This window comes from Rhipicephalus microplus, chromosome 8, assembly GCF_043290135.1.
Source record: "Rhipicephalus microplus isolate Deutch F79 chromosome 8, USDA_Rmic, whole genome shotgun sequence".
Taxonomy (NCBI): domain Eukaryota; kingdom Metazoa; phylum Arthropoda; class Arachnida; order Ixodida; family Ixodidae; genus Rhipicephalus; species Rhipicephalus microplus.
The window spans coordinates 116,788,423-116,800,531 of record NC_134707.1 but is presented as its reverse complement, the minus strand read 5'-3'; the positions used below and the strand labels follow the sequence as shown (position 1 = coordinate 116,800,531).

The 12,109-nt window shown below is 45.0% G+C and overlaps 1 long non-coding RNA gene across 1 annotated transcript in view; it reads right to left on the bottom strand.

Moving 5' to 3' along the window:
- Window positions 1-370: 370 nt before the first annotated feature.
- The window catches only part of LOC142769344 (uncharacterized), a 47,415-nt gene continuing 35,676 nt past the window's right edge, over window positions 371-12,109 (bottom strand). The window contains exon 2 of the long non-coding RNA XR_012885784.1: window positions 371-1,553. This is a non-coding gene — a long non-coding RNA (uncharacterized LOC142769344). The remainder of the gene's footprint in view (window positions 1,554-12,109) is intronic.

Sequence of the window (12,109 nt, the reverse complement as noted above, 5' to 3'; positions counted from 1 at the left end):
AGTGGTCAAGATGAGGACAAAGGTATGCCCTTAAAGCTCGCAGTCTGCAAGTCCCAACAACTTTTGAAAACTCCTACATGCTTATTTTACAGGTCGTCATTAGTAAATTAAAAAAAAGGCTGCGGATCGAAAAGTTTCATAACTGTAAAAAATTTACAGATCTGTATATACAACAGCGTTGCCTACATGGACAGCTCGCAAGGAGACTTGATTGAACTAATATAATCTCAAGCCATAGATCAGCCAACACTACAAAGCTGAGGCTAGTCGATGCACCTACATTTCGCAAAAGCTGAAACTTGTTGCGAACCTCCACCGCATAATGCGGGCAAAAAAAAGACGCTCCACGCAACACAAGACAATGCAAGCGTTTGTTCACAAAACAAGGCCAAATGTGAACCAGTGCAAAAGTTAGAAAAAAAACCTCAAGCATGGAAAAAGCACTTCTGATTTATTTACCTCTTAAGTGGCTTTCTTCCTCAATAAACTAGTGTAGCGCTCGTCTGATGAGGACATATGTACTTGTCTTAATGAGGGAAGAAATATGTCAAGTGAACAAATGCCTTCACGAGCATTTGACAAAAACTAGATGTAGGGAAGAAAATATAAAAATAATAAAAGAACAGAAGACAGGTAATGCAGTAGAAAGTTATTTTACTGAGAGGGGTCTATAAACGAAAATCTGTCCCATTAATGAAACAGGTGCCTGCATTCGTGGTACCAGAGTGATCATGGTCTAGTAACAATATATTCAATAACTGCTAAGGTTTTACAAACTGAAACAATGGTGCAAATACAAGGCAAGCTAAATGAAGGACTTAGCATTACATTTTTCTCACCAGAGTTTTCATATATGGCCTGAATATAAGTACACTGACAAAGCTCCATTTAGCCGTGGCCCCTTTTGAGATACTGTTGCCACTGTCAGGATTTTGTTCTATGATGTCACTTATAGACTTATCACCAGAATTTTCATAAAAAACTTATTACTGTCAAAGTGCTGTAAAGCACCCAGTCAGATGTAGCAGTATTTACCTTCAAAGAGAGAAGTCACCAGGAATTCCACATAAGCATTCACTTCTGACCGTGCCTACGCAAAAGCTTGTTGAGGTTGCTGTTCCGCACAAACGTCTGAGGACATACTGGGCACTTCAACGGTCGTTCTCCTGTGTGCAAGTGCAGATGCTCTCTCAATGTGGACCTTCGAGAGAAGCTCCGGAAACACAGGTGGCACTTGTGTAATCGCTCGCCTTTGTGGATGCGCAGGTGACGTACCAAATTGACTTTCTGTGAAAAGCTCTGAGGGCAGAGGTGGCACTTATGTGGCCTCGCGCCTTTGTGGGCACGTACGTGACCTACCAAAGTGACTTTCCTTGGGAAGCTCTGAGGACCCACGTGACACTGAAACGGTCGCTCACCCGTGTGAACGCTAACGTGAATTTTCATATGACCCACGCTACGAGTCTTGTAGTTACAAGAGTTACAGTGGTGGCGGCGTCCAAGCTGCAACTTCTCGCTGTCTTTACTTGCTGGATGTGTGGACCAACCCTCAGCTGCACAAAAAATTAACACAAGTAAACTTTGCACCGTTTTAAACAACAAAGCTTTTTAAGCTTTTCGTTGTGCCAGTTTGTGTGACCAGCTACACATCCAAGTGTAACATAGTAATATAAAAATGGATAGGGAAAGAGAACTGAAGGGGAGGCGGAGTGATGAGAGAGTTAGGAGGGAAAGGGGTGAGAGGGTAATTCCTAGCTAAACCGTTCACAGCATAGCATAGCAAAACATTTGAAATGAAAGTAAGGGTGAGGAAGTGGTGGGAGCGTTAGGAGGGAAAGGGGTGAGAGAAAAATTCATCGTTTATAGCATAGCACAGCAAGAAATAGGAAATGGATGTCAGGGTGAGGGAGTGATTCTATACGTAGCGCCATCCTATGGACACCTTCTTAAATATGCAGGTCAGCCAATGGACGTGGACTTTTCATTTAGTGTTTGTCGATTTGAGTTTATGGCATTGTTTGTGAAATGATGAGTTCTGCACCACATGTGTAGTATTTGCCAGTCCTGCTGGGCACTCGGAACACACGCGCGGTGCAAAAGTGCCAGCCAGAACAACACGTTTAAATGCTATGGTGACACCGGCCGTAAGCACATGTAGATTCGGCCATTGACAGTCAAGGCATGTCGCCGTTCGACCGGGTCGAAAGTCATGCTTTCAGCGCCGTTCACGCACCGAGATAGTAGGCCGTTAGGTCGCGTTCACACTGAGCATTCTGGCCGCCGAAAGTGCTCCGAATCCGGTTTGGCGGCGGCGAGATCCGCCGAAAGGGCCCTCTCCGCATCGATCGTTCTCGGACCGATTTTCGCGGCGTCTGCCGCCGAATCGGCCACCGCGTACCAATAGCAGCGCTAGTCAAGGAATTTTGAAAAATGGCGGCCAAGCCCTACTTACTTGTTATGCCGTAGTGCACGTAACTGAATGTTGAAACCAACGGAAGTTTAACCTACTCTGTGCCTTCTTCGCCTCCGCATTTCGTGAAAGAGGTGACCGAGATTGCTGTTGGCGTGACCGAGCTTGTTGCGGTCTTGCAGAGCAAAACGAACCCACCAACGCCGCTGGCGTCAGTGGTTTTTCTGCTCTTCATGCATTACAAGACAGCCACTTGCCACCAAAGTAAGCAGTACTGGCTTTTCTTGCTTTTTGCGTACGAGAATCGTCAAAGTATACACCACCGGATAGCGTAGTAGCGTTCGTGAGCCGCGACAACAACCGGGTGACAGCGCATCCATCGCGCGTTCACCCCGTGGTAGATGGCATATTCGGCGGCGCGGGGCGCGTCCAGTGCGAACGGCGCTGCGTTTCGGTGGCAGGGGAATTTCGATCGCTGTAGAAAGCGGATGTTTCAAGTGTGAACTAGGCATTATAGTTGTACTGAACATGCGCGGTGCATGCATCCACACGTGAGTCTTAATACGTATATCCTATTATTGGCAAGCGGCCTGCGAAAGGGTACGGCAACAGGTTTGTGCCTCATACTACATGCATACTGCATGAAAATCGCTGCTGTCAGGTGAAACAGCTGGAGTCACGCTTGAATAACACAATAAGTTTACTTACTCGTGCACTTCACACGGCTCGTAGATTTCCTGCTGATTGCGATTTTATCCTAAGGCGGTGGAGCTCGGCGTTTTTCGTTGTGAACGAAAATCTGTGCAATCGCAAAACACCGCACCAGCACGATTCCCACGTTGTGCTGTGCTCACCAATCTCTTCCTCTTGTGCTGGTTGTTGACAGCGCAGTGGTACCCAGATGACATTTTATAAGTAGCAGCAGCGTGAATAGGTGCTTTTAAATGCGAAGCATTTCTTCGGTGACATTGGCGACATTGGCGACAACTTCGGCGACATTGAGAGTATTTATCTATCTTGCCGCCTACGACATTTAGCTGCCCTGACCGTTCCGATAATGGTATTGAGACCAAATTTGGTATGGCATAACATGCTTGTATGAAAAACATATTTGACTAGTAAATTATGGCATTCATGATATATATGTAATGATTTTCATGTTAAGACTAGTCAAATACGTTCTTCATACAGTCATGTTTTGCCATACCAAGTTTAGTAGAGATCCATTATCGAAACAGCCAGGACACCTAAAAGTCGTAGGTGGCTAGATAGATAGATAGATAGATAGATAGATAGATAGATAGATAGATAGATAGATAGATAGATAGATAGATAGATAGATAGATAGATAGATAGATAGATAGATAGATACGCTCCAAGTTGCCGAAGTTCGGCAAGAAATGTTTCACATAAAAAAACACCTTCAGCATGTCTCGTTCAAAAATGCGATCAACTACCACCATTTCCTCGTTGATTTAATTGATATTCGGGGTTTAACGGCCCAATACCACCATATGATTATGAGAGAAGCCACAGTGGAGAGCTCCGAAACTTTCGACCGTTTGGGGTACTTTAACGTGCCCCAAATCTGAGCACACATGCCTACAACATTTCCGGCTCCATCGGAATTGTAGCCGCTGCAGCCGGGATTCGATCCCGCGACCTGCGGGTCAGCAGCCGAGTACCTTGCCACTAGAACACCGCGGTTGAGCACCATTTTCTCGTAGAATGCGTTAAATGTAACGTGATTTAGAGGTACTTATCGCCACGAAATATCTCTGCGACGACAATTTCCGTGCATTCGTAGCGTTTACTACGCTACAGGCCGGCATCGTATCAAAATAAAAAAAAGCCCTCGCGCTGGCATCAGGCAATTGTTTATGGCGATGGCTTCCGGGACACCAACGACGGCTTCAACCACGCACACTCGATGCGCCATCCACGTGTGTTTAAACAACGCCTCCTCTAGAAAGATGCCTGCGACATCGCACGCTTTCCTATGGAGACGGAAGGTTCCCCGTTGTTTAGTGCTTTCTCCGCAAAGAGCGCTCGCAGCCGACACTACTACTTCCGCAAGATTCGGAAATGACGCCATTACCAAGACACGACCGTGTTGCCTCCAAGTCGGATGATTGATATGTGGGGTTCAACGTCTCAAAACCAGCATATGATTATGAGAGACGCCGTAGTGGAGGGCTCCGGAAATTTCAACCACCTGGGGTTCTTTAACGTGCACCCAAATCTGAGCACACGGGCCTACAACATTTCCGCCTCCATCGGAAATGCAGCGACTGCCGCCGGGATTCGAACCCGCGACTTGCGGGTCAGCAGCCGAGTACCTTAGCCACTAGACCACCGCGGCGGGGCCCTCCAAGGCGGCAGTAGACATTGCTTTATTCTAAGACGCGGTAAGGTTTAAATTGGTTGCCGCAGCGAGCGCTCGACGCCGACACTGTTTGCACCACACTCCTTGAAATTTTTCACATTTAACCTTCTCGATTACTCTGTCATCAAAAACAATAGTCGCGTTGCAGTTTAATGGTTTATTATTCGCGGCAAATATCACACATTTTGTTTTAGAAGTACTCATTTGCAATTTGTTCTGTTGTAATCATGAAGAGAGTTGCTTCATATAGTAGTTCATCTTTGACTCGATATCTGGTACAGTGGCTGGTTTAAAGAAAATATTAGTATTGTCTGCGTACACTACTATTTGTAGGGACTTCGGGATATCACACAAGTCATAGGTATACAAGATGAACACCAAAGTTCCAAGTATTGAACCTTGTGGGACACTCGTAGCGATTTCCGTTTAAGACGAAACATCATTATTTATGCTGACGTAGTGATATCGCTTTGTTAGGTAATTACGCAATAGTTTGAGGGCGTTACACCGAATACCATACTTTTCAAGTTTATCAATTATTAAGTTTCGCAAACCGAGTCAAATGCTTTTCTGAGATCAACAAATAGATCTAATGTATACGTTTGAGTTTTATATTTGATATACTTTCATGTTTAATATTAAGAAGAGCTCCTTCACAAGATTTCCTTTTCTGAAAACTGTACGGCATGTCACTGATTACGGTTGCACGGCGGGCTTGTTGGTTATTCATGTTGTTCGAGGTATAGCGCATCCAGGATGGGACAGAGAAGAAGACACAGAACACATACACGGCGCTAACTTTAAAAAATGCGGTTTAATCCGAGAAACAGCAAAACTTATACCCAAACATGGCGCGTCACAACCACGTGCTAGAACCAGAAAATTGTGATCTACTGCAACTTATGCGACGTTCAAATAGGCCAATTCTTTCAATGATAATGATACCGATGGCTCGCTTATACAGGCGTCCCCAAACATAGCATTGAATTTCGCTTCTATAATGAGCCTTGTCATTTGGTTAGTGCTTCTTCCGATTATGCTGGTGCGAATAAAGAGGGGTTGGCACCCGCATTCTTTGCAGTGAATTGCAAGAAAACCCTCAGGCTGTGCCTTGGCCCCGTTATTCTCGTGTTCGATCAACCTATCATTGATGCATCTACCGGTTTGGTCTATATAGCATGCATCACATGTCAATAGGATCCGGCAGATGACTCCTGTGATGCACGCGGCAAACCTAATACGGTGATTGTTTTCGCACAGAACTTTTTCGGGGCGCTCCGGATTCGTCTTTCGGCTAAGACTGTTTAGCTTGATGGGTGCCGAGAAAACTGCTCGTACATTGCAATGTTCCGCTAATTTTTTCAGGTTATGTGAAACACCATGGATATATGGGATTACAGATAATCCTTTCCTTGCCGGCGTAGCGCACGTTTCCACGGCTCCGCCGGAGCGGATTTGCTTCAGAAGGCTTTCCGCGACAGAAGTCAGAACGTGTTGTGGGCACCCCGAGTCAGCTAAACGTTTTGTTTGGTCTCTGATGCTTAAAGGTAAACAATGCTTGCAGGACTTCTTCAAGGTGTTAGTAAGGCATATCCTAACATTACCTCGCTTGACGAGCTTGGAGTGCGCCGAGTTATATATATGGCAGTATAGGTTTGTTAGCACGAGGGTGATAATGCCAGCATGTCTGATCATCATTGAAAACAAATCGGACATCTAAAAGTCGAATCACATTGTCACACCGCATTTCAAAGGACACTTCAAGGGGTTCAAGGCTCTTTTGAACAGTGACTTGGATGGTGGAACACACTTACTCAAACTGTTCGGTCGAGCTGTCAAGAAATAAAATGAAATTGTCTACAAAACGAAAAATTTTAAGAACACACGACCCTTGTAGTACATCGTTGAGGTCACTGTCTAACTTAGCTAAGTACAAATTGCTCACAACCGGAGTGAGACAGGATTCAATACACACCATTATTCTGCAGATACGCTGATCCCTTCCAAGTAATAAATGTAGACGACAGGTAAAAACTAAGAGGCTCAATGAAGCTCTCTGCTGAAACACCTACTTCGTTCTGAAATTTGATAGTTCCAAATTTTTCAATGGATTCGTGAATGCACGTCATTACTTGGGTGGGGGGCAGTGAATAATAAAGGTCCTTTCTATCAGCTGAGAAAGCTTGTATTCTTAATCAGCATGCTGACCAACAAATTCTAGTATCTGTTCAGAGTGTACAACAAGAAAAGGGTCGTTGATGGGAAGAATGTCAAGCTTATCTATTCAAAACGATGCCACGCACTTTTGCCAAGTAAGCCTTTCTGATATGATAACCCTTAACGCAACGTCGAATTTATGTTTCTTCGCGCTAAAAAACAACGTCAAGGCTAAGCTTCTTTGTCTTTTTAGCGCTTTTTTGCGAGCCTGTTAAGTTCATCTGCTTGCATAACTTAATAGCCTTTGCTCGAACTTTATTAAGCGAAACACGAGAATGTTCACTGAAAACTGTTTTGATGGCGTCACATGCCTTTTTGTCAAATGATTGGTGTGAAAGGACGGTAAAACCTCCTTTCTTGTCGGCGGCAACGACACATAACGAATTATCACGTAAAAAACTGACAGTGCGATTGACAGGAAGCTTAGAACCAGAAGGTTTACAACGCGTTAAAACATCCACGCCCGCTCAATTCATTCTAGAAGCTTCGTTCTTAGGTGGTCGTTGAGAAACTTGACGTACAATAGATAACAGCTCACATTTGTTTCGCCTGGCATCCACGGCGAACTTTGGTGCTAATCCAAGGAGATGCATGCTATATAGGGCAAACCGGTAGATGCATCAATGATAGGCTGAACGAACACAAGAATAACGTGGCTAAGGCACAGCCTGAGGGTTTTCTTGTAATTCACTGCAAAGAATGTGGATGCCAACCCCTCTTTAATCGCACCAGCATGATCGGAATAAGGAATAACCAAATGACAAGGCTTATTATAGAAGCGACTTCATTGCTAAGTTTAGGGACGCCTGTATAAGCAAGTCATCGGTATCATTATCATTGAAAGAATTGCATTATTTGGATGTCGCATGAGTTGCAGTAGATCACAATTTTTTTATTCTAGCACGTGGTTGTGACGTGCCATGTTTGGGTATAAGTATTGCTGTTTCTCGGATTAAACCGCATTGTTGAAAGTTAGTGCCATGTATGTGTTCTGTGTCTTCTTCTCTGTCCCGTCCTGGATGCGCTAAACCTCGAACATCACTGATTACATTGTATTTACAAAAGAATTTCTTTAGTCTAACGTTCAAGGCACTCTCAAAGTCTTTTGATAATACAGGTAGAACAGAAATGGACCAGTAATTTGTCATAAGATGTTTATCACCTCCTTTGTAGATTGGGCACACTCGTGCCATTTTTAGTAGATCGGAAAATATACCACTTGCGAACATCGTGTTTATGATATGAACTAAAACGGGTGCGATAATATCCGCAATATATTTACTTGTTGCCTCTTGAACATCATCATGACCAGCAGATACATTGTTTTTCACTTTAAGCAGTAGTAGAGTAACTTCAGCATCTGTAACAGGCCTAAGTATAATTGAGTTGGAGAGACGGGTACTGTTCACGATAGGTGGGGTCATATGTTCTTCCTTATCAGGATACTTCGTGCTAGAAACATAATACTCATTTAAAGCAGCTGATGCCTCTGTACCTGTCAACACTCCAGTGGGTGCTGTAATGTTGATGACAGTGCTCTTTTCTTCATAAATTTGAGCTCTCTAAATTCATTCTAACTTAAAAAATAAATAAAATGTTTCTACTAGCCCTGATGATCAATTGTGCAAGACAGTATACAACAAATAAGAGTGAGAAAAGAAGAGACGGCTGGGTATGGTACAATATAAAGGAAGGGTCATGAACTAATGAAAAGACAATTTCTAGTTTTTTTCAGAGGCGGAATGTCGCACAATTACCCTGAATCATATCGGCAATTTCTTGAGATTGTAATTCAGAAATTGTAGTAGGCGAGAGCTCGCGTAACATATTGAGTGCAAAAAATATGCATTATGAGTCGATTGTGCCAAAAGCGACATTGAGAATGAACAGAGGGCAATGATGGGGACAGGTTTTGGGGTTATTGAGAAATTTTCCTGTGTGAATTGATAGCGAGCTTTAGCTTGAATAACTGATATGTACTTATATTAAGCTTGGAAAACGATGGCGCTGTGTGGTCCTTTCGTTTAAAATGTTCAATATCAGACACAGATATTTTTTGAATATAATGATTTATCAAAATTAGTAGTGGTACCCCAGTTTAGGAGACAGTATTGCAGACGATAAAAATGAAGGGCATAATAAAACTGCAGTTTCAACCTTCTAGGTACCAAGGCGCAAACGTTATATAGTATTGAGATTGACCTGCCCATATTTGCATGATTTTTCTTTACATACTGTGTGCAGCTCATAATTTCTTCAAAAAAGAACACCTACAAATTTAACACTAGGAACGCGTTCAATAGCGCTGTTTCTAAATTTGATACAGGCTTTGTGGTCGTCCGGCCTGAAGGCCCCGCCTCCGCTCAAGGGGGTCCGTCAGCCAAAATTCGCAGGACACGAGCCAGCAACGCAAAGAAAAAGAACCGCCTTTAATTTACGACTCAAAAATTCACAACCGGCCTTCCGGACTGGTACAACACAGCACTAGCGTGCACAGAAAAACTGAAAACCCGGGACTAACAATTCCCACAGACTGGTGGTCGATGGAACGTACGCAGCGAAACAACGGTAGGAAAGTCAGCGTGAAACGCAGGAAATCAAACTCACAGGCAACTCGCGGTAGGATACGAGCCATAGACTCGCGTTAGCCGACGCCCGCAACCAGCGTGGCCTCCCCTCTGTAGCACGCTCGGAGAAAAGCCGCATCGCGCCTAGCCCGACCGACACCGCATCCCATTTCTGGCCTTTCACCGAAAAGCCCTCGGGCTCAGCCCACACCCCTTCTTATCTGCCAGCCACTTTTTCGCCACATGTGACTTTTTTGGATGCTGACGCTTGCCCCGCGCATGTGCAATGCGCATGTGCTCTGCTCGCCATGCTTTCACCGTGCATGCTGCAGATAAGGGACCATCTGTCCGACACTCCCCCCCCCCCCCCCCCACATAAGATTGTTGGACACTTCACTGAGTTTCTTAGTTCGCAGACTACAAAAGGCCTAAGGTGACATTTAGCCTAAGGTGACATGAACGCTATATAAATACAAAAGAGTAAACAAAGAAGTAGTCCCTGATTAGTGTTCACAGTTCCTCGAGCACCACAACACTTCATAATTATTCGCGTTTTTCTGGTGATGCAGATTTTCAGGCACTACAACACATCACACTCGTCGCATGTCTTTGTGATGAGTTGCACCAAATGAAGCCTGCACACACATCACGCATCACATACATTCAGACATCACATACATTCATAACCTGCTGGTTATGAATGGTACATCTGGTTGCACAGAGTGGAACGTGCTCGTAGCGTGTGTCTATGTTCTCCAGCTGCCTGGCGTTCCATGACGGGTGTCAGCCTTGTACTTTGCCGCAAGCTTGTAGGAACTGAACCAGCTGCGGGTGTTCTGCGAAAGCCAAGATTTCTACAGCAGGACAAAAAAAGCACCGTATTCTGATCGACAACACCTCATATGCACGGCAGCAATGTCGACTGTAGTGAGGGAATGAGTTTACACGTCTAGTGGGCACTCTTAGTAGGCTTTGAGGTCACACATGTTTACAGGGCCTGTTACTCCACCACCGAGTTTGTTTTTAGAAGATATCTGAACCAAGAAATTCGCTTTGAAGTCCCGTAGGAACCATCCCATCGTGATGCGAGGGAGGCAGCAAACCCTTTTGCTGCGTCACTGAGTGGATGCGTGCGATGGAGCACCTCATCGCCGACCGCAAACCCGAGAGGTCGCCCGCCCTTGTTATATTTATTGCAATGTTCCAGGCGGGCTAGTTCCGAATTCTCCCTGGCTTCCCGCAATGTTTCGCTCAAACGTCTGGAAAGATTGTGCGCGAACGTCATGTAGCTACAGCGTGGTGATTTGGAGTCATGGGTGAGCGCTTGTTCGATGCAAAACTTTAACCCGCGACCTAAGAGAATGGCTGCCAGAGTAAAGCCAGTTAGACGATTCACCGTTGTTCGTGTGGCGAGTGCCATTGCCAGTACGCGGGTATTCCAGTCTCTGTGCCGATCAGTGAAACCAACCAACAACGTATTAGTGTTTTTATTGACGCGCTCCGTGTTGTTGGCCTGAGGGAAGTAGGTGTCGTTCTTTCGTGGTGTACACCAATGACTTCGCAAGTGTCCGCAAATATTCTGCCTGGGAAATAAGTGTCATTTTCAGTTTTTAGCTGGTTTTTAAAACCTAAGTGAGGGAACGTTAACAGCAGACCATCTCAAATGACTTTTGAATCAAGGTGGCGTAACGGGAACAGCTCTACCAATTTCGAAAAATGGTCAGTGACTACTAACAAATACCTACACCCGTTAGTTGATCTCCGGTAAAGGCCAATTATGTCACAGGTAACGATTTCCCATGGGCACCTCCTTTCTACAGATTCACGAGGCCCAGTGGTTTGCCTCCCCTCAGTTTTGCGGTCTGGTAGGTAGGAATGACGTCCTTTCTCATGTGCGGCCATGTGGCGACACGAGACAACTTTTCAAAAGTTATCTTGCCATCATTGTGAACAGCGAGGCGTGTGTCATGAAAGTACGTCAAGGAAGTTTTGCATGAAGTCCGTGAAATGAAAATGTGAAACGGGGTTTTCAGGCCGTCATCGGCTTGCAAGTAGCTGCCACGGGTGTTTGCGGACCGCGTGTTCTCTGTAGGGCTGAAAGCACCCAGGCCACTGCATATCTGTTTGCACTGGTTGTCGCTTCTCTGAGCGTCAAGGAGGGGCTGTCGTGAGACTAAAGTTTCCCAGGCATCTTCAGGCACTGTCACGACCGGGACCTCGGCGGCTGGTTTACCAACCTTGGAAAGTGACGCTCAGAAAAGCACGTCAGCCACTTTGTGGCCGGTGCCTTTCTTTTATTCTACTCTGTAATTAAACTTCTTAACAGAAAGAAGGCGCTGCGCAAGACGACTGGATGAATTTTGGAGTTTTAAAAGCCATGACAGCGCCTGGCGATCGGTTTGAATCGTAAATGCAGCTCCATCCATATACATGTCAAATTTCTTCAGTGCAAATACGATTGCGAGACACTCTTTCTCTATTACGCTGTAATTCCTTTCTGCGCCCGAGAGCGTGTGGCTCACAAATGCT